Source organism: Amaranthus tricolor, chromosome 5, assembly GCF_026212465.1.
Source record: "Amaranthus tricolor cultivar Red isolate AtriRed21 chromosome 5, ASM2621246v1, whole genome shotgun sequence".
Classification (NCBI taxonomy): domain Eukaryota; kingdom Viridiplantae; phylum Streptophyta; class Magnoliopsida; order Caryophyllales; family Amaranthaceae; genus Amaranthus; species Amaranthus tricolor.
Genome location: NC_080051.1, coordinates 7,178,550 through 7,196,980, shown reverse-complemented (window position 1 = coordinate 7,196,980; position 18,431 = coordinate 7,178,550). Strand labels below are relative to the sequence as shown.

Below are 18,431 nucleotides of genomic sequence, written 5' to 3'. Positions count from 1 at the left end.
GCATTAATTTAAAAATTTCAGCTTTCACTACCTCCATCATTGGTGGGTTCTACCTTCTTAGGGGTTGTCTTACTAGCTTGGCATCATTTTCCAACAAAATCTGATGCATGCATGTAGTAGGACTTATGCCATTGATGTCTGTAAACGACCATCACATGGCCTCCTTATGTTGCTTTAAGACTTCAACCAACTTGTTCTCTTGCTCTCTTGTCTACTTGAATGAAATAATTAATGGCAAGATCTCATTCTCCCCATGGAATACATACTTGAAATGTTCAGGTAATGGCTTAAGTTCTACCTTGGGTGCCTGGAAAACATATGGTAACAAATTCTCCTTGGGTATGGTTAGTGGTAATGGCTCTAAATGCGAAGGAAGAAGTGGGAGTTGTTCTTGCTTCTTTAAATCTTGCAAAACTTCCTGCAATTCAGCTGATTCGAGTATGGGGATGGTCGATCCAAGAACCCGCTTAAAGCCTTCAAGATTGATGCCACGACCCCTCGTGACACACAAAGAATAGATAAAACCTTCTGTTTTGTATGAAAACAGAAGGGTGACAAGAACAATTCGGATGAATGGTTCTATGTCGTGGATGGAGACAATGAACCTTCACTCAGTCCCTGGCCTCCTCCTCACACTCAAGTTAAGATTCACTCTCTTAAGTCTCGTGGAATTGACTGAATACCCTCTTTGCTTCACTCACAAAGAACACACTCAGGTTTGTAATTGCACCAATTACTTTGAATAAAAATTCATAAAACCAAATTTGAAGTCCATCATACAATGAGGACGCCCTTATATAGAGAGCTTCTAACGGCTAGTTTTAGGAGCCTAACAAACTAAACTAACTCCGTGCCTATTATTAAAACACGTGTAAAATTAAGAAAATTAAAACAGAATGCTAAATATGCTTCCAGCCTGATCTGTCTGACAGGGGACCTTCAGCTCCCTTTCTTGGTGTCTTACTGTGATCGTTAGGAGGCACTTAAGGTCTTGATGGAAAGGTCCATGTATAGAGATTCCAAAACTACCCTTGGTGTATCCTGGGATGCTCACGTTGACTCTGTGGAAGGGCCTCAAGGTCTGCTGCTCAGCAAGTGATGGCTGGCAGTTCTAATTACCCTCTGAATCAGCCATTATCAAACAGTTGGTGAACACGCGACCTTGGAGCTGTTCTCGTGGGTTCTGTGAGAGTTAGCTCCATCGTCCTTGGGTCCTGGCTTCTTATTTCATGTCCAAAGATGACAACCCTTGGATTTCCTCGCTCATACGTGCACCAAGTTGGGCGTTCCATGGTTCGCAAGCTAGGCTGCCCGGCAGATTGATACTCTACTTGTTCTGTTGCTGGCATGCTTCTTTGTATACTTCTGTTCTGTTTGCGTGCTGCTGGGAGCTCTTCTTTGGGTACCTTATAATCTTGCCATGCTTCCATGTTGATGGCTAATACAATTTGAAGATGATCCTCCTTAGTCTTCAAGCAAAAATCAGCAAGTTCCATAGGTTCAATGGGTTGAGCAAGTGCAATGATGCAATTATGCTTTTCTTCCTTTGCCTTGGATTGTGGGCTATCCATAATTGCATCAATCCCTCCTTCTTTAAACAGAATTGTCCTCAATTCTGCGTTGCCCTCATGTTTTCTAGAATCATCTACGTTGAACGCCTTCGAGATTCCATCGCTGTCAAGGAGATCATTAACATGTATCCATGCCAATGTTCCTTCCTGCAGTTCCTTTGGCTTGATGGCGCCTTCTACTTGGATATTACACTGCTCATCTTCTACTATAGTTTGCTCTTTGAATCCATTTTGTGGTTGCAGCACCTTTACAGTCCTTTGTTCATCATTTGTATAATACCTGCAAATAGGATGGATGTCAATGATAGTGTCTTCCATGAAATAAAAGCCACTCATTTCACAGCATGTAGATAAATCTTGCAAGTTCAGTTTATTTGATTCACCAACATCAACAGGCATAGTTTTAATCAACTCAATGTCTAACGCTTTATCCTTTAATGAATTCAATGCCTTGGTTTGCTGTTTGACTTGTTCTTCACTAATCCTTGTAGTGAACAGATCCTCCTTCTTTAATTCAATGTCATCAATAGGTATAGCTTTGATCAATTCGGTGTTTAACGCTTCATCTTCTACTGAACTTAATGTTTTGGTTTGTTGTCTGACTTGTTCCTCACTGATCTCTGTAGTGATCATGTGCACAGATTCCTTCCCCTTCTGAATTTCTTTGTGATATTCACTCTAATTCAGAACATAGCTTATTTCCTTAATAGTTTTCTTCATGGTCAAATGCCTAGATTCTCTTCCATTCTGAACTCCCTTGTAGCAGTCATGTTTAGTCAGGGCAGAACTTGTTTTGTTTTGTTTTGTAAGAGTAGTCATGGTCTTGCGTGGAAATAGAGGTTTAAGATTTGTTAATTTTTCCTCATTTTGGACAAGTTTGATTACTCTTTGTGCAAGTTGTTGAATGGCAAGGGCCATTTCAGCAAATCTCTCATCCGTGTTCATGATGTTCTCAATACCACAATGCAAGAAATTCTTAAACAGCAAAATTTTCAGAAACAAGGATGAATGCACAACAATACAGCACAGATGGTTTTAATGTCTTTTGACAGCAGCAAGAGGAAAGCACCCAGAAACTTATAGTTTAGATTCTTTGAAAATTTTACACCAAAATCTCTTGATTAGAATCAATTTTAGCCAAACATACAGAAAGAAGAACAAAATTTCTCTCAAAAGTGATCAATGCACACGAATTTCTGGGCAACAAAAGGAATTCTGACCCTAACTTTTGGTTTTCTGGTTCTAATTGTGATTATGCAATGAAAAACCGAGAATAAGATATCATGGATTACAAATTTCGCACATGAATTCAATGATTAGTCTAATGTTATTAATTGTTTCAGATAATTTACGCAAAAGCAAATGCAAACCCTAATTTTTCAGAACAGATTTCTCAAGTCAGATTTTTATTATAAATTTTCCTCAAAGCAAACGCAATACTCAATGATTCAGCACAATTCTTATTCAATTCCTAACAGATATCACATCCACAACAATCAGAGAATCAAATTACAAGAATCAAAATCGCATATATCAGTTTTCTCAGCGAAGACTTTTGTTCGAATGTTTAAATCGCAATTGCATTCAAATTTCAATGAGTATTCATTCAGAACATACAAGAATTGAATTTAAATGAATTATTGATCAAAATTTGAAATGTATGATGACTCAGAAACAAATTTCAACAATTAAATTGAAGCACTTTCATTCATGCGAAAATAAGAATTTTAGAAATTCGTATTCCACAATCAAATTCATGTAATGACAAGATATAACACGTATTACTTAATCACAAATGAGTAGTTAACAATGAAAGATCGAATTATGAAAGTCTAGACTGAATTCGTACCTGTATTCGTGAAAATTGAAAAAAATGGCACAATACCTGATTTTCGAGACTACTTCTTACCAGCACGTTTGAATGACTCTTTATACCTGATTTTCTCGACTCCTTTGATCGTGTCCCTACTCTACAGCCTTGCTCTGATACCAATTGATGCGAGTATGGGGATGGTCGATCCAAGAACCCGCTTAAAGGCTTCAAGATTGATGCCACGACCCCTCGTGACACACAAAGAACAGATAAAACCTTCTGTTTTGTATGAAAACAGAAGGGTGATAAAAACAATTCGGATGAATGGTTCTATGTCGTGGATGGAGACAATGAACCTTCACTCAGTCCCTGGCCTCCTCCTCACACTCAAGTTAAGATTCACTCTCTTAAGTCTCGTGGAATTGACTGAATACCCTCTTTGCTTCACTCACAAAGAACACACTCAGGTTTGTAATTGCACCAATTACTTTGAATAAAAATTCATAAAACCAAATTTGAAGTCCATCATACAATGAGGATGCCCTTATATAAAGAGCTTCTAACGGCTAGTTTTAGGAGCCTAACAAACTAAACTAACTCCGTGCCTATTATTAAAACACGTGTAAAATTAAGAAAATTAAAACAGAATGCTAAATATGCTTCCAGCCTGATCTGTCTGACAGGGGACCTTCAGCTCCCTTTCTTGGTGTCTTACTGTGATCGTTAGGATGCACTTAAGGTCTTGATGGAAAGGTCCATGTATAGAGATTCCAAAACTACCCTTGGTGTATACTGGGATGCTCACGTTGACTCTGTGGAAGGGCCTCATGGTCTGCTGCTCAGCAAGTGATGGCTGGCAGTTCTAATTACCCTCTGAATCAGCCATTATAATACAGTTGGTGAACACGCGACCTTGGAGCTGTTCTCGTGGGTTCTGTGAGAGCTAGCTCCATCATCCTTGGGTCCTGGCTTCTTATTTCATGTCCAAAGATGATAACCCTTGGATTTCCTCGCTCATACGTGTACCAGGTTGGGCGTTCCATGGTTCGCAAGCTAGGCTGCCCAGCAGATTGATACTCTACTTGTTCTGTTGCTGGCATGCATCTTTGTATGCTTCTGTTCTATTTGCGTGCTGCTAGGAGCTCTTCTTTGGGTACCTCATAATCTTTCCATGCTTCCATGTTGATGGCTAATCCAATTTGAAGATGATCCTCCTTAGTCTTCAAGCAAAAATCAGCAAGTTCCATAGGTTCAATGGGTTGAGCAAGTGCAATGATGCAATTATGCTTTTCTTCCTTTGCCTTGGATTGTGGGCTATCCATAATTGCATCAATCCCTCCTTCTTTAAACAGAATTGTCCTCAATTCTGCGTTGCCCTCATGTTTTCTAGAATCATCTACGTTGAATGCCTTCGAGATTCCGTGGCTGTCAAGGAGATCATTAACATGTATCCATGCCAATGTTCCTTCCTGCAGTTCCTTTGGCTTGATGGCGCCTTCTGCTTGGATATTACACTGCTCCTCTTCTACTATAGTTTGCTCTTTGAATCCATTTTGTGGTTGCAGCACCTTTACAGTCCTTTGTTCATCATTTGTATAATACCTGCAAACAGGATGGATGTCAATGATAGTGTCTTCCATGAAATAAAAGCCACTCATTTCACAGCATGTAGATAAATCTTGCAAGTGCAGTTTGTTTGATTCACCATCATCAACAGGTATAGTTTTAATCAACTCAATGTCTAACGCTTTATCCTTTAATGAATTCAATGCCTTGGTTTGCTGTTTGACTTGTTCTTCATTAATCCTTGTAGTGAACAGATCCTCCTTCTTTAATTCAATGTCATCAATAGGTATAGCTTTGATCAATTCGGTGTTTAATGCTTCATCTTCTACTGAACTTAATGTTTTGGTTTGTTGTCTGACTTGTTCCTCACTGATCTCTGTAGTGATCATGTGCACAGATTCCTTCCCCTTCTGAATTTCTTTGTGATATTCACTCTGATTCAGAACATAGCTTATTTCCTTATTAGTTTTCTTCATGGTCAAATGCCTAGATTCTCTTCCATTCTGAACTCCCTTGTAGCAGTCATGTTTAGTCAGGGCATAACTTGTTTTGTTTTGTTTTGTAGGAGTAGTCATGGTCTTGCGTGGAGATAGAGGTTTAAGACTTGTTAATTTTTCCTCATTTTGGACAAGTTTGATTACTCTTTGTGCAAGTTGTTGAATGGCAAGGGCCATTTCAGCAAATCTCTCATCCGTGTTCATGATGTTCTCAATACCACAATGCAAGAAATTCTTAAACAGCAAAATTTTCAGAAACAAGGATGAATGCACAACAATACAGCACAGATGGTTTTAATGTCTTTTGACAGCAGCAAAAGGAAAGCACCCAGAAACTTATAGTTTAGATTCTTTGAAAATTTTACACCAAAATCTCTTGCTTAGAATCAATTTTAGCCAAACATACAGAAAGAAGAACAAAATTTCTCACAAAAGTGATCAATGCACACGAATTTCTGGGAAACAAAAGGAATTCTGACCCTAACTTTTGGTTTTCTGGTTCTAATTGTGATTATGCAATGAAAAACCGAGAATTTGATATCATGGATTATAAATTTCGCACATGAATTCAATGATTAATCTAATGATATTAATTGTTTCAGATAATTTACGCAAAAGCAAATGCAAACCCTAATTTTTCAGAACAGATTTCACAAGTCAGATTATTATTATAAATTTTCCTCAAAGCAAACGCAATACTCAATGATTCAGCACAATTCTTATTCAATTCCTAATAGATATCACATCCACAACAATCAGAGAATCAAATTACAAGAATCAAAATCGCATATATTAGTTTTCTCAGCGAAGACTTTTGTTCGAATGTTTAAATCGCAATTGCATTGAAATTTCAATGAGTATTCATTCAGAACATACAAGAATTGAATTTAAAATTAGTGAACAAAATTTGATCTGTATGATGACTCAGAAACAAATATCAAGAATTAAATTGAAGAACATTCATTCATGCGAAAATCAGAATTTTAGAAATTCGCATTCCACAATCAAATTCATGTAATGACAAGATATAACACGTATTACTTAATCACAAATGAGTAATTAACAAAGAAAGATCGAATTATGAAAGTCTAAGACTGAATTCGTACCTGTATTCGTGAAAATTTAAAAAAATGGCACAATACCTGATTTTCCAGACTACTTCTTATCAGCACGTATGAATGACTCTTTATACCTGATTTTCTCGACTCCTTTGATCGTGTCCCTACTCTACAGTCTTGCTCTGATACCAATTGATGCGAGTATGGGGATGGTCGATCAAAGAACCCGCTTAAAGCCTTCAAGATTGATGCCACGACCCCTCGTGACACACAAAGAACAGATAAAACCTTCTGTTTTGTATGAAAACAGAAGGGTGATAAGAACAATTCGGATGAATGGTTCTATGTCGTGGGTGGAGACAATGAACCTTCACTCAGTCCCTGGCCTCCTCCTCACACTCAAGTTAAGATTCACTCTCTTAACTCTCGTGGAATTGACTGAGTACCCTCTTTGCTTCACTCACAAAGAACACACTCAGGTTTGTAATTGCACCAATTACTTTGAATAAAAATTCATAAAACCAAATTTGAAGTCCATCATACAATGAGGATGCCCTTATATAGAGAGCTTCTAACGGCTAGTTTTAGGAGCCTAACAAACTAAACTAACTCCGTGCCTATTATTAAAACACGTATAAAATTAAGAAAATTAAAACAGAAAGCTAAATATGCTTCCAGCCTGATCTGTCTGATAGGGGACCTTTAGCTCCCTTTCTTGGTGTCTTTCTGTGATCGTTAGGAGGCACTTAAGGTCTTGATGGAAAGTTCCATGTATAGAGATTCCAAAACTACCCTTGGTGTATCCTGGGATGCTCACGTTGACTCTGTGGAAGGGCCTCAAGGTCTGCTGCTCAGCAAGTGATGGCTGGCAGTTCTAATTGCCCTCTGAATCAGCCATTATCAAACAGTTGGCGAACACGCGACCTTGGAGCTGTTCTCGTGGGTTCTGTGAGAGCTAGCTCCATCATCCTTGGGTCCTGGTTTCTTATTTCATGTCCAAAGATGACAACCCTTGGATTTCCTCGCTCATACGTGCACCAGGTTGGGCGTTCCATGGTTCGCAAGCTAGGCTGCCCGGTAGATTGATACTCTACTTGTTCTGTTGCTGGCATGCTTCTTTGTATGCTTCTGTTCTGTTTGCGTGCTGCTGGGAGCTCTTCTTTTGGTACCTCATAATCTTGCCAATCTTCCATGTTGATGGTTAATCCAATTTGAAGATGATCCTCCTTAGTCTTCAAGCAAAAATCAGCAAGTTCCATAGGTTCAATGGGTTGAGCAAGTGCAATGATGCAATTATGCTTTTCTTCCTTTGCCTTGGATTGTGGGCTATCCATAATTGCATCATCAGCACTCAAAACATATTCCTCATTATTTTCATTCAAATCATGCTCATTGGCGACTTTGAGTTTATCTTGGCCATCTATATCAAACATATCTTGACTAGAGGTATCAACTAAATCAATAGCAAAACAAGAATGGTCCTCAAGCGGAAATTTTATAGAGTCATAAATGTCAAACTCTACCTTACTACCATCAAATTCCATGGTAAGTGATCCTGTATCTACATCAATCTTAGTCTTGGCAGTTTTCATGAAAGGTCTACCTAGCAAGATAGGTGCTGCATGTTTATCATGTTCTATATCTAAAACATAAAAATCACCAGGAAATATAAGATCCCCTACTTTAACTAAGACATCCTCTAGTATTCCCTTAGAATATGCATTAGACATGTCGGCTAATTGTATCACAACACTTGTTTCATGTAATGTACCAAGTTTCAAAGACTTATATAGTGAATATGGAATTACATTGATTGATTCTCCTAAGTCTAACATGGGTTTTTGAGATGTAAGCTCACCTATAATACAAGGGACAGTGAGCATACTTGGATCTCCACATTTACGCGGTAACTTCCTTTGAAATATGGCTGAAATGTGCTCGCTCATCTTCACCTTTTGAATTCCCTTTAATCTTTGCTTTCTCTTTGCCGTACAAAGTTCTTTAAGAAATTTGGCATATCTTAGAATTTGCTTCAAAGCATCTAAGAGAGGGATGTTTACTTCAAACTTCTTGAAAACCTTATAGATGTCCTTGTCAGCTTCATGCTTTTTCCTTTCCTTCAATGCCTCTGGAAAAGGTGGAATCGGTTCATATGGTGGTAAGGGTGCAGTTGCAACATTCTTCTCTTCTTGTGACAAGGTTGCTTGATCTTCAGGAGATGAAGGTTCATGCACAACAGTTTCTTCTTGGAGTTCTTTATCTCTTGCTATGGTTCTCTCATTACCTTGCAACTCTGTTCCACTTCTAAGAGTCATAGCAATAGCATTGATCCTTGGATTTGGTTCTGTTTGTGATGGCAACTTTTCTGAATCTCTAGCCTCTAACTTGCTAACTGCTCCTGAGATTTGACCCATTTGTATTTCAATGTTCTTGATGCTAGAACGAGTCTCATCTTGGAATTGAATCATGTTCTTTGTTAGAGTATTCAACATTTCTTCGATGGACATATTGGAATTCAAACTTGATCCTTGACCGTGATGTGGGGGTCTAGGATAGGATTGTTGTTGTGGCTTGAAGAATGATTGTTGTGATGATGTTGTTGATTCCCTGATGGATTCCCATACTTGAGATTTGGATGGTCTCTCCACCCTGGGTTGTATGTATTGGAAAATGGATCATTTCTTTTTTGAAACCCTTGGTTTTGAAAACCAATTGCACTAACTTCTTCATTGCCTTCTTCTTGTAACTGAGGGTAAGAATCTGTAGGATGATTAAAAGAGCAAATGTCACATGACTTCACTTGTTGTGCTTTTCCCTTAACCATGAAATCTCTCATCATTGATGTTAATGCGTGCATTTGATATTCTAGTTTGCCAACCTTAGACTCAGTGCTAACATTTTCTCTAATTGCTCTTTTATCGTGGGATCTCTTGTTGAATTGCCTAGAACCTTCAGCCAGTTCTTCTATCAATGCCCTTGCAGATTCCAGTGTGTTATTGAGAATGGAACCCCCACTAGCTGCATTTATCATTCTTACATCATCATTGAAAAGCCCATTGTAAAAATACCTAACGAGATCTTCATCGTGGTACCCATGATAGGGACAGCTCGCACACAACCTTTTAAATCTTTCCCAATACTCATAAAATGATTCATCACAATTTTGTTCAATGTTGCTGATTTCTTTCTTTAGAGTGGATGATTTTGGAGCTGGAAAGTATTTTTCAAGGAATCATTTTTCATCTCTGCCCAAGTGGTAACACAACCTGGTAGTAAGTAATAAAGCCAATCCTTAGCCGCATCCTTTAGGGCAAAATGGAATGCTCTAAATTTCACTTTCTCTTCTGTTGCTCCATTCGGTCTCATACCACCACAAACCACATGAAATTCAGATGAAAACTTGTTGGCATCCTCTCCATTTCACCTATGGAATGAAGGTAGTAAATGGATTAAACCCCACTTAAGCTCAAAAGTGCCACTTTTATCTTCTTGTTGATATGTAATGCACAAGGGTTGTTGATCAATATTGGGAGAAGTGAGCTCCCACAAGGTACGATTCTCTCTTCGAGTCATTTCTCCTTCTACTTTTTCTACAAATGGTAACTCTAGAAAATTGTTTCTCAATTCCTTCCTTATCCTGAAAAGGGTTAGTTCCAATTCAGGATCGTACTGTAATTCCTACTTGTTAGAGTTAAGAGTATGTACCATAAACAAGGAATGAAAGCACACAATCAAAAATTCACACTAAAACATACAAACACGCCAATTCTCCCCGGCAACGGCGCCAAAATTTGGTAGGTTATTTCTCAGTTGCCTAAACTCTAACCAAAATAAATTCACTTACTTTCCAAATACAACTTAATGTAGTAGGGTAGTAAGGTTCGTATCAATAGAGAAATGGGATTTGAGAAGGTTTTAGTATGATATGTGCTTTGGAAGATGAAATTGAAAACAATCAATAACACAAAGAGAGGGGGGGTTGATTTTTCTTTCTAAAAGAAAATAACTTGAACAAGCAATGAACTAAGTGAGATATATAACAATGGTGTTTTCTAAAAATCGATGGAAAGGATATCTTGAGTTAAGTTGATTGTATACTTCTTGTTTCTTATTGACCATTGAATACTTTACTTAAGAAATTCACTTTTTGACTACCTATTGCGAAGATGATTATACTTCTATTCTCCTTAAGTGTAGCTAAACATCAAAATCAGATTGAGTGTAAAGTTCTTATCATTAGTTAATTCACTTCAATCACAGAATGAATTCAATCCAACAAGCTTTAAGAAAACAGAATTAATAGGTTTGCTAAAACTATTCAAGCAAAGAGTTTTCAATCAAAATGAAAAGTTCATTTAGATTCTAATCATTCATAATTTGCATTCACAATTAGAACTAGTTGCTACCATTAATCTAAGTACAAAACTAACTGATTTTGCAAATAGATTTAGCATAAATGAATATTGCAATAATAAGAACAATAGTTGATTTCCAATTGAAGCAATATTCATAAGATTATATTAAGAACTTTTCAATAATCAAAAGTATATTAAGTAGAGTAATTCTTACATTGAGTGATTAGAAGTTTCCATTCATCCTTCCTTAAGAAATGAAATTTTAAGCTTGAAGCTCCATAACCATGGCAAAACAGTAATGAACAAGAAGTATTTTAATGAAAAATTACAAGATGATCTCATTCCTAAGCTTTCTTGCGTATTTATAAAGATTTGATGAAGCTTCTTGCCATTGGATTTGCTCATCATTGCTCTTTGCAAGTCGCCTCCCAAACCCCTCAAAACATCTAATTGAAAATGAAAGCCGAAATGGGAAAAGTGAAATAGCTGCCCAGCCTACAGACTGAACTCCGTACCCCGTGTAAAACTCTGTGTGGCGCTCGCACGAGCCGCGTAAAACTACGCGGGCCGCGCATCTCAGTCTGATCCGATTCTTTGCTTGCTTCTTCTTCTTTTCTTGAAATGATATATTTACATAATGACCTTCTAAAAAATCTAGTATTATCATCTTAGAGAATTACATCAATAAAACTATTCTATAAAGTAATTTCTCTAATTGTTATATTGTTAAGTCTAAATGCTACTTCATAAAACCGAAATTGAAATGGAAAAGTACAGAAAATAAGGTATGATCAATAGGTATTTTCTATAGTTATATTGATCAATTTGAGTTATATGTGTAGGAAGGATTGTACTTTAAATGGATTTTAGTTTTTAATTTTTTACTTAGGTTATTTAGAATGCTAAAATTGATAAGTGGTAAGCATCATCTTTGGGTTAGATTTGATTCACAGTTTGAAGCTTAATTATACTCATACAGCAAATTTTTATTTATTTATTTAAAGCAAATTTTAAGACATTAGTGCTCCTGGATTTCTGGACATGGAACAAGGTACTAAAGAATAGTGGGATAATGAACGAGGTACTTATGAATTGGACATTAGATTTTCTTACAAGTTAACCTTTGCCTTAAAGAATGTTTGGGATGTTAGTGGAGATGAGACTTAAGATTGTGAAATGTGACTTTTCAAAGTTGTTGGATAAGAGCTCTATGACATTATAATTGATGTTTTTGTCATATTTACTGAAGTTATGAGAGATTTAACAAACTGATTTTGTTGCTAAAATTTTCTATGTGCAATTTACGTTGATATTCTCAAGCAAGAAGAACTTCATATGAGTTAACAAGCGGATTTGTTGTGGAATCGAAGTTAGAAATTGAATTGAATTGAGTTTGGTTTGTTTAGGTTTTGAATTCGAACATTGAAATTTGTTGTTTGATTGGTTAAGCACTTAAGCTTGCATTGTTCTAAGTAATTTGGGAAGGAATCTTGGGTTTTGCAGGAAATGGCTATAAGATTCATGGGTTATAGAGGATAAGCTTCATGCTAATGATGTCCATTTTTTGCCTTTAAACAAGTATTTGATTTCCTTTATCGGTATTCTCTGTTTCAAAATTCAGGCTATTTTGTGTATTCTTTATATCACAAGGTAATTTTGGGCTATATTTTTCGTCTAGCAAGCTTGGTTTCTATTCTTCTCAATAACATTTGCAGAACCTATCAGAAACAAAAATGACTAGAGTCCATAGCATTGCACAAACTTTACTCTTGTAAAGAACCTGCTAGATGCCTAGATAGTATATATTGTTGAATCCTTGCTATATTAATATGCAATGATAAGGTTATTTCAGCCTTTCAGGTGCTCTTATTGGTGTCGTTTTATCACTCTAATCTCTACTTCTTTGTTAATGATCCCAGGACATACTGACATGAGTTAAATGAGGTTGGGAGAAAACAAGCCATCATAGTAAGTGAGTTATGCTATTCTGCTCTAGTCTAGGTTATCTTGTTGAGTACTTGAATATAATCCTTTTTTTTAAGGTTTCTGAGAGACTATCAAAGGAGTCTAATGTATCCACTATATACTCATCTGATTTGAATAGGGCTCTCAAGACAGTAGAAACAATAGCATCTAGATATTGGCTTAAGGTTTGTTACTTATCAATTAAAATAACACAACTTTATCTCTCTTTGGGTATAACAAAGAGAGCTATATTGGGGCTTGAATTTGATGAGATGAACTAGAATTTCAGTAGAGTATGTGGTAATAAATCGAATTCAAACACCAAGAGTTACATTAAAAATGAAAAAAAATTAAAATAGAAAAGAAAATTGTTGGAAGAGACTTTCCTTAGTGGCAGGTATTAGCTGTAGTGTAAACCTTTGATTACTGTTTAAACATGCATGTATTAGGTTATACTAGACGTGTACTAATCTTATATGTTTACATGGTAACTAGCTACTCATCAGTTTTATATGGGTTTCTGGCAAAACTTTTGCTTGCCAAACCTTGCATCTTGCTCTCTTTTCTCTTATTAATGAATAAACAAAACAACCTCAGGGCTATTGATGTGGTTTATTTTATTGCAGAGAGAGAAAATGGGGTAGATCAGATAGTTGCGTGGATTACTGGTATAAATGGTTTTTTCCGACTCCGGCCGTTTATAGTTTATTCCCTTCCAAGCTTGAGCCCGCCACTTGTCATATGTAATCCATTGTCTACCAAAAAGTTGGTCACCAAATCTCTATGAGGTATTCCTTATTTTCTCACTAATTTGATGATGGCTTTGTGTCGTTGGATATATATTGTTGAATTGTTTTTATGTATTTGTGTTGTTGGCAAATTTTGTTTGGGAATATGTTCGTAAGAGTTGTTTTGAATAATTGTTCCAATTAGTGTTGAAATGAGATATAAGTTAATTTTATTATTGGATAAAGTTCCCTCTTTTGATTATAGCTACAGTAACACTTCAGAATTCTTTATATAGGGCTAATATGTTCATTGGATGGCCAATTCTTGAGTTTTCCTGAGTTTTAGTACTTGAGTTTTCTTGTGGTATGTTGGAATATGAAGAGATGATCAAATGCAACAAGAGAGGGGGGTGAATTGTTGTGTATTGAGTTGTACTACGTTTTTGCTCTGACTTGCGGAATTTTAAGCTAGCAAAACAAAACTTAAGCTTAAGAAGCAAGAAATAAAAAGGAGACAAAGATTTTACGTGGAAACCTTCTTGGCCTAATAAGAAGAAAAAACCACGACCCCCCGGGATTTCAAAATTCTCACTATGTTTAGGCAATCAATTACAATTACACAAAACAATGTTTGCTTCACTTGAAGCTTCTCTACTCTATGCCTTATTTTCTTTCTCTATTCTCCCTTTCTATTTCTCTTCTCACGTTTCTGTTTTCTTATACCCTTAGACTTCCCACAAGTCTAATTACAACAAATCACACATCAACCCTTACAAGGCCAATTCTTAAGAAGATTAAAATTAAGTAATTGCTCAAGAAAAATATAAAGAATTAATTGGCAAATTCATGAACAAAATATTTTTCTTATTTTGATCTCACCTTAAGGACACTCTTAGATGGATATCGGTTTAGCGTAGCTTCCCTCGTTTATAAAGGGAACAGCCATCAGTGCACTCAACCCACGATTACCATGTAGTGCACTCACCCCATGACTTCCATTTACCTACTTGCTCCCAAAGAAAGTTGGGAAGTTATTGAAGATAGAGGTGGAAAATGACTGCAGTTCTCTTGTACGGTTAACAGATCATGAGTCACCAAGAAGATTCTAAATAATAGGAGACTCGTTCAAAGTAGAGAATAAATCTCTTGGGCGTCCGATTTTATAGGAGACTTATTCAAAGTGAGGAATAAGTCTTCTCCATATTTTAAGTGTTTTAAAAAAACTTTTTGCCAATTAATAAATTAAATTAATCAAGCAACTAATTAAACTTTTAACCTTTTACATTAACTAAAAACAGAAAACGTAATTTTCGTAACTTCCAGTCAATGTCTTCTCCAGACCTGTATCGTGGGAACAGCGTACTGTCTCCAGCTTCAACTTCAGTCAGAATGTTCATGTTAGTAACAGTAGATTGTACGTCTACCTTGAACATTATAACACTTATCTAACATCTTGGACATATTAAGACATGTACATCTTCCACGAACCAAGTCATAGGCTTCATCAACGATTCACAATCGGATATATATACCTACAAAACAATCTCTAAAAATATGTTTGTTTATTTAAAAGTGAAGTCATCATCAAAACCTTAAGAGGCCAACATGGTAATATGCAAAACCAGTTAAGATTGTATGAGCTAATTAGGCAGTCACGTTTATTCTTTGGAGTTCTATTATTTCGAGTCCATCTAAGTTATTAGGCGAAAGTGTGCAAATGTGGTGGTAAATAAGAAGGTAATTTGACATCATGTATTTTCATGTTTCATTTTTACTATCTGAATGACCCTTTTATCATTTGAGATAGGGTGGCATTGCTCAAAAATGAAGCAATAATTATTTTTTCTATATATAAAATAAAAAAGAGTGTTTTTTAGGTCAAGTTTGAGTTTTAGTTATCTGGACTGATCTTATTTGATTAAACTTATCTATACTTTTTGTAGATGTAAAGTGGACTTAGGTAGCCCTTTGAGACCATAACATTATTTATTAACTTATATTTGAGCTTAGTTCCATGAATTAAGTGTAAATAAAGGGAGGAATATAGATTTTAAGGGCATGCCTAGATTCCATGTTACCGGGGTGATATTTAATAGGGCTAAACTTACAGTGGAATAATTAAGGGGATAATATTTCATTTTTCATAGTTTGGCAACGGTAATGCTGTAATAATTATGGAAGAAGAAATCAATAAGCAACTTCTACAAGGAGAGGAGAGAGAAGAGAGTATAAGTTAGAAACTTGAAGGTGGTGTATTTTGTTGTATGCTATTTTTTTGTTCAAATTGAATTGTGTTCATAATTTATATAGTCTCTAAATGATTTTAGTTTTTTTATTTCTAAATATGTAATATAATATGCAAACATATACATGACTATGAGCAATCTAGAATGTATTACATGTATTGAACTCTTGGATAAGAACTTGGGGGGTTTGGTTTTGATGAGTCTGTCCTTGATTTTGCTCAACTGATTTATTGAAACTCTGTTGGTCAGTCAAGCATAAAAGTTGCGCTTGATTTTGTATCCCCTGAGAATGTTCGTGAGTGTATCCGCCTGGCTGGGGACTTCCGGGATCTCCCTCAAAACCACAAGGCCAAGGAGGATATGTTGGAGATATATGTTAGTTGCAGTTTGTGGTTAGTGTTATTATTGCTATTGTAACCTCAGGTTGCAACAGTACCAATTGTCAAGGATGCTATTCAATATTTAGTTATTAAATTCTCTTCTTGATGCTGGAGAAAAATATGACGCTTTATGCTGTGAAGATGGCTATACAAAATTTAGGGTAAGTTACTTATAGATATATGGATCTTTGTTTATTACTCCCTTCCTCCCTATTTGTTTGTCACATACATAGTATTCCACTTTAAAATGTCCCTTAAAAATTGCCCCATTTTCTTATATAGTGTCATGTCATTACCATTAACCCTACTTGCCTACACTCACAAAAGTGAAAAAAACAAAGATAAACCCACTAACTTGCAGCATTTTGGTTCAATCCCTAATGAAGCAAATTTTGCTTTAGAGGAAAAAAAATAAAGAAAAAAGTCAGACCAGCTGAATGTAGCTCCTCAAATTGGGTAGTATCATAAAGTACCTTGAATTTATTGTAAGACGCCAGTTCTGCTTGCCAGGACTGGATTCCTAAGTAGGCATATTGTCAAATTAGATTTTGAGAAAACAAAAGGGGTTTTGTTTGGAAGAGTAATTAAGTGATTAAATTTAGAAGAAATAATAAACAGAGATAAGTGAGTTGTGACTGATATACATAAAGAGCAAGTTAAGGGAAAACTTCCAAGTCATAATTCATAATCACAAAACTAATCTCTTGTAGGGCTAAAGTAATGAGGATATGTTAATTATATCGCATAGGTTTTATGTTTTTTCCCTCTCTTTTGTGATTATAGACAAAATAATGTTAGTTTCTTCCTTTGTTTTAACTGACCTTAGAAACATTGCCATGTTATATACAATCACACAAAGTACAAAACTATGTTTTTTTATAGATCTAGTTTAACCTTCTGTAAGCAATTTGTAAGAATATTTTTTTGCTATTACAATTTTTGACATGATGTGTTGTGTGATTAGAGTAGTTTCTTCAGGTACGTTTATTTTTTTCCCCTTCCCTTAGCCTTTTATTACTGAACTGCAGTTGGAGAGCTGATGTATTTTTTGGTGGTGTGTTTCTTCAGGTTTCAGGAGAGTGATGACTCGGATGTTGACAAAAATATTGATTTCGAGCATGAATCTGAGCAAAAGTCAGAGTTAGAGCTAAACAGGTCTGCAGTTAAAGGGTGTTTTTGATCCTATTAGTTACCAGAGAAGGCTTATCTTTTGTAGTACCACTATAGTCTGCTGGGTAACTATTTGAGAGGTAGTCTGATTGTGTCAATTAGACTTGACGGAAGATTTAGGGCATTTTGTGAAGTTGATTGTACAGATCTAATCTTAAAATTTATCAACAAAATCGAGGGAATTAAGTAATACGAGGTAGATAAAATCAAAAAATCAAGAAAAAAAAAAAACCATAACTAACCATTGATAGTAATCCACATAAATATGATACTATGTGTTAGACATGAAAAAACAAAAAACTCTCCATGGTTACCTTGAATTATAATAGAAGCAGATTTTTTTTTAAAAAAAAAAAACAATGAATATTTTGTACATCCACACTCCTAGCAAAATGACATTTAGAACAAAGCGTATGGGTTTTGTAGCAAACTCCACATAACCAAATCCCCATACGCACAAAAGTATCGTCTGCCTCAGTATAAACAACCAAATTAAAAGTAAGAGAATGTCGGGTGATATTTCGGGCACCGATACAACAATGACGATCACTAAGGTGCTTGATAGGAGAACTTCTAGTAAGGCCATTTCCTATCCCATCTAGACAACCACTAAGACCCAAAAAGACCCAAATTATTATTATTATTATTATTATTACTACTACTACTACAACTCCTACTACTTTCGATGAGCTGCATCATGCACAACTCGTCCAAGAACAAAATCGAATAACCCAAAGGAGAAGACCCTGTCAAGTCAACACAGACATATAATGGCCCGGATAAAGTCAACTAGAAAAATCTACATAAAGTCGTAGTTCTCTGTTGACATACGAACCATTAATGAAAGTTTAAACACAGAAGTCCAATGATTTGTTTCACCCTGAACGGGTTACATTCTGATGGTAGAGACTACAGTAATCAAATTATAGCAGCGGAAAAATAAAAGAAAATCTAAATGAAATCCTCATACAACTCGAGAACCCCCTTGGGCCTCTAAAAGACAAATAAACATAATATAGTCTTTAAGAAAATCAAAGTTTTAAACTTTCGAAACCTAAAAAGATAGTTATTCGAGGTCTCAA

The 18,431-nt window shown here is 35.9% G+C and overlaps 1 long non-coding RNA gene across 8 annotated transcripts in view; it reads left to right on the top strand.

The window, feature by feature from the left end:
• LOC130812710 (uncharacterized) overlaps positions 1-17,703 on the top strand; it is a 28,117-nt gene extending 10,414 nt beyond the window's left edge. For 3 of the 8 annotated variants that reach the window (XR_009042102.1, XR_009042104.1, XR_009042101.1), the window contains 4 exons: positions 12,780-12,828; positions 13,452-13,613; positions 16,049-16,340; positions 17,248-17,702. This is a non-coding gene — a long non-coding RNA (uncharacterized LOC130812710). Of the gene's footprint in view, positions 1-5,515; positions 5,546-12,779; positions 12,833-13,451; positions 13,614-16,048; positions 16,341-17,247 lie in introns of all 8 variants that reach the window. The other 5 variants (XR_009042105.1, XR_009042106.1, XR_009042108.1 and 2 more) reach the window with 3 other exon arrangements.
• Positions 17,704-18,431: the final 728 nt, after the last annotated feature.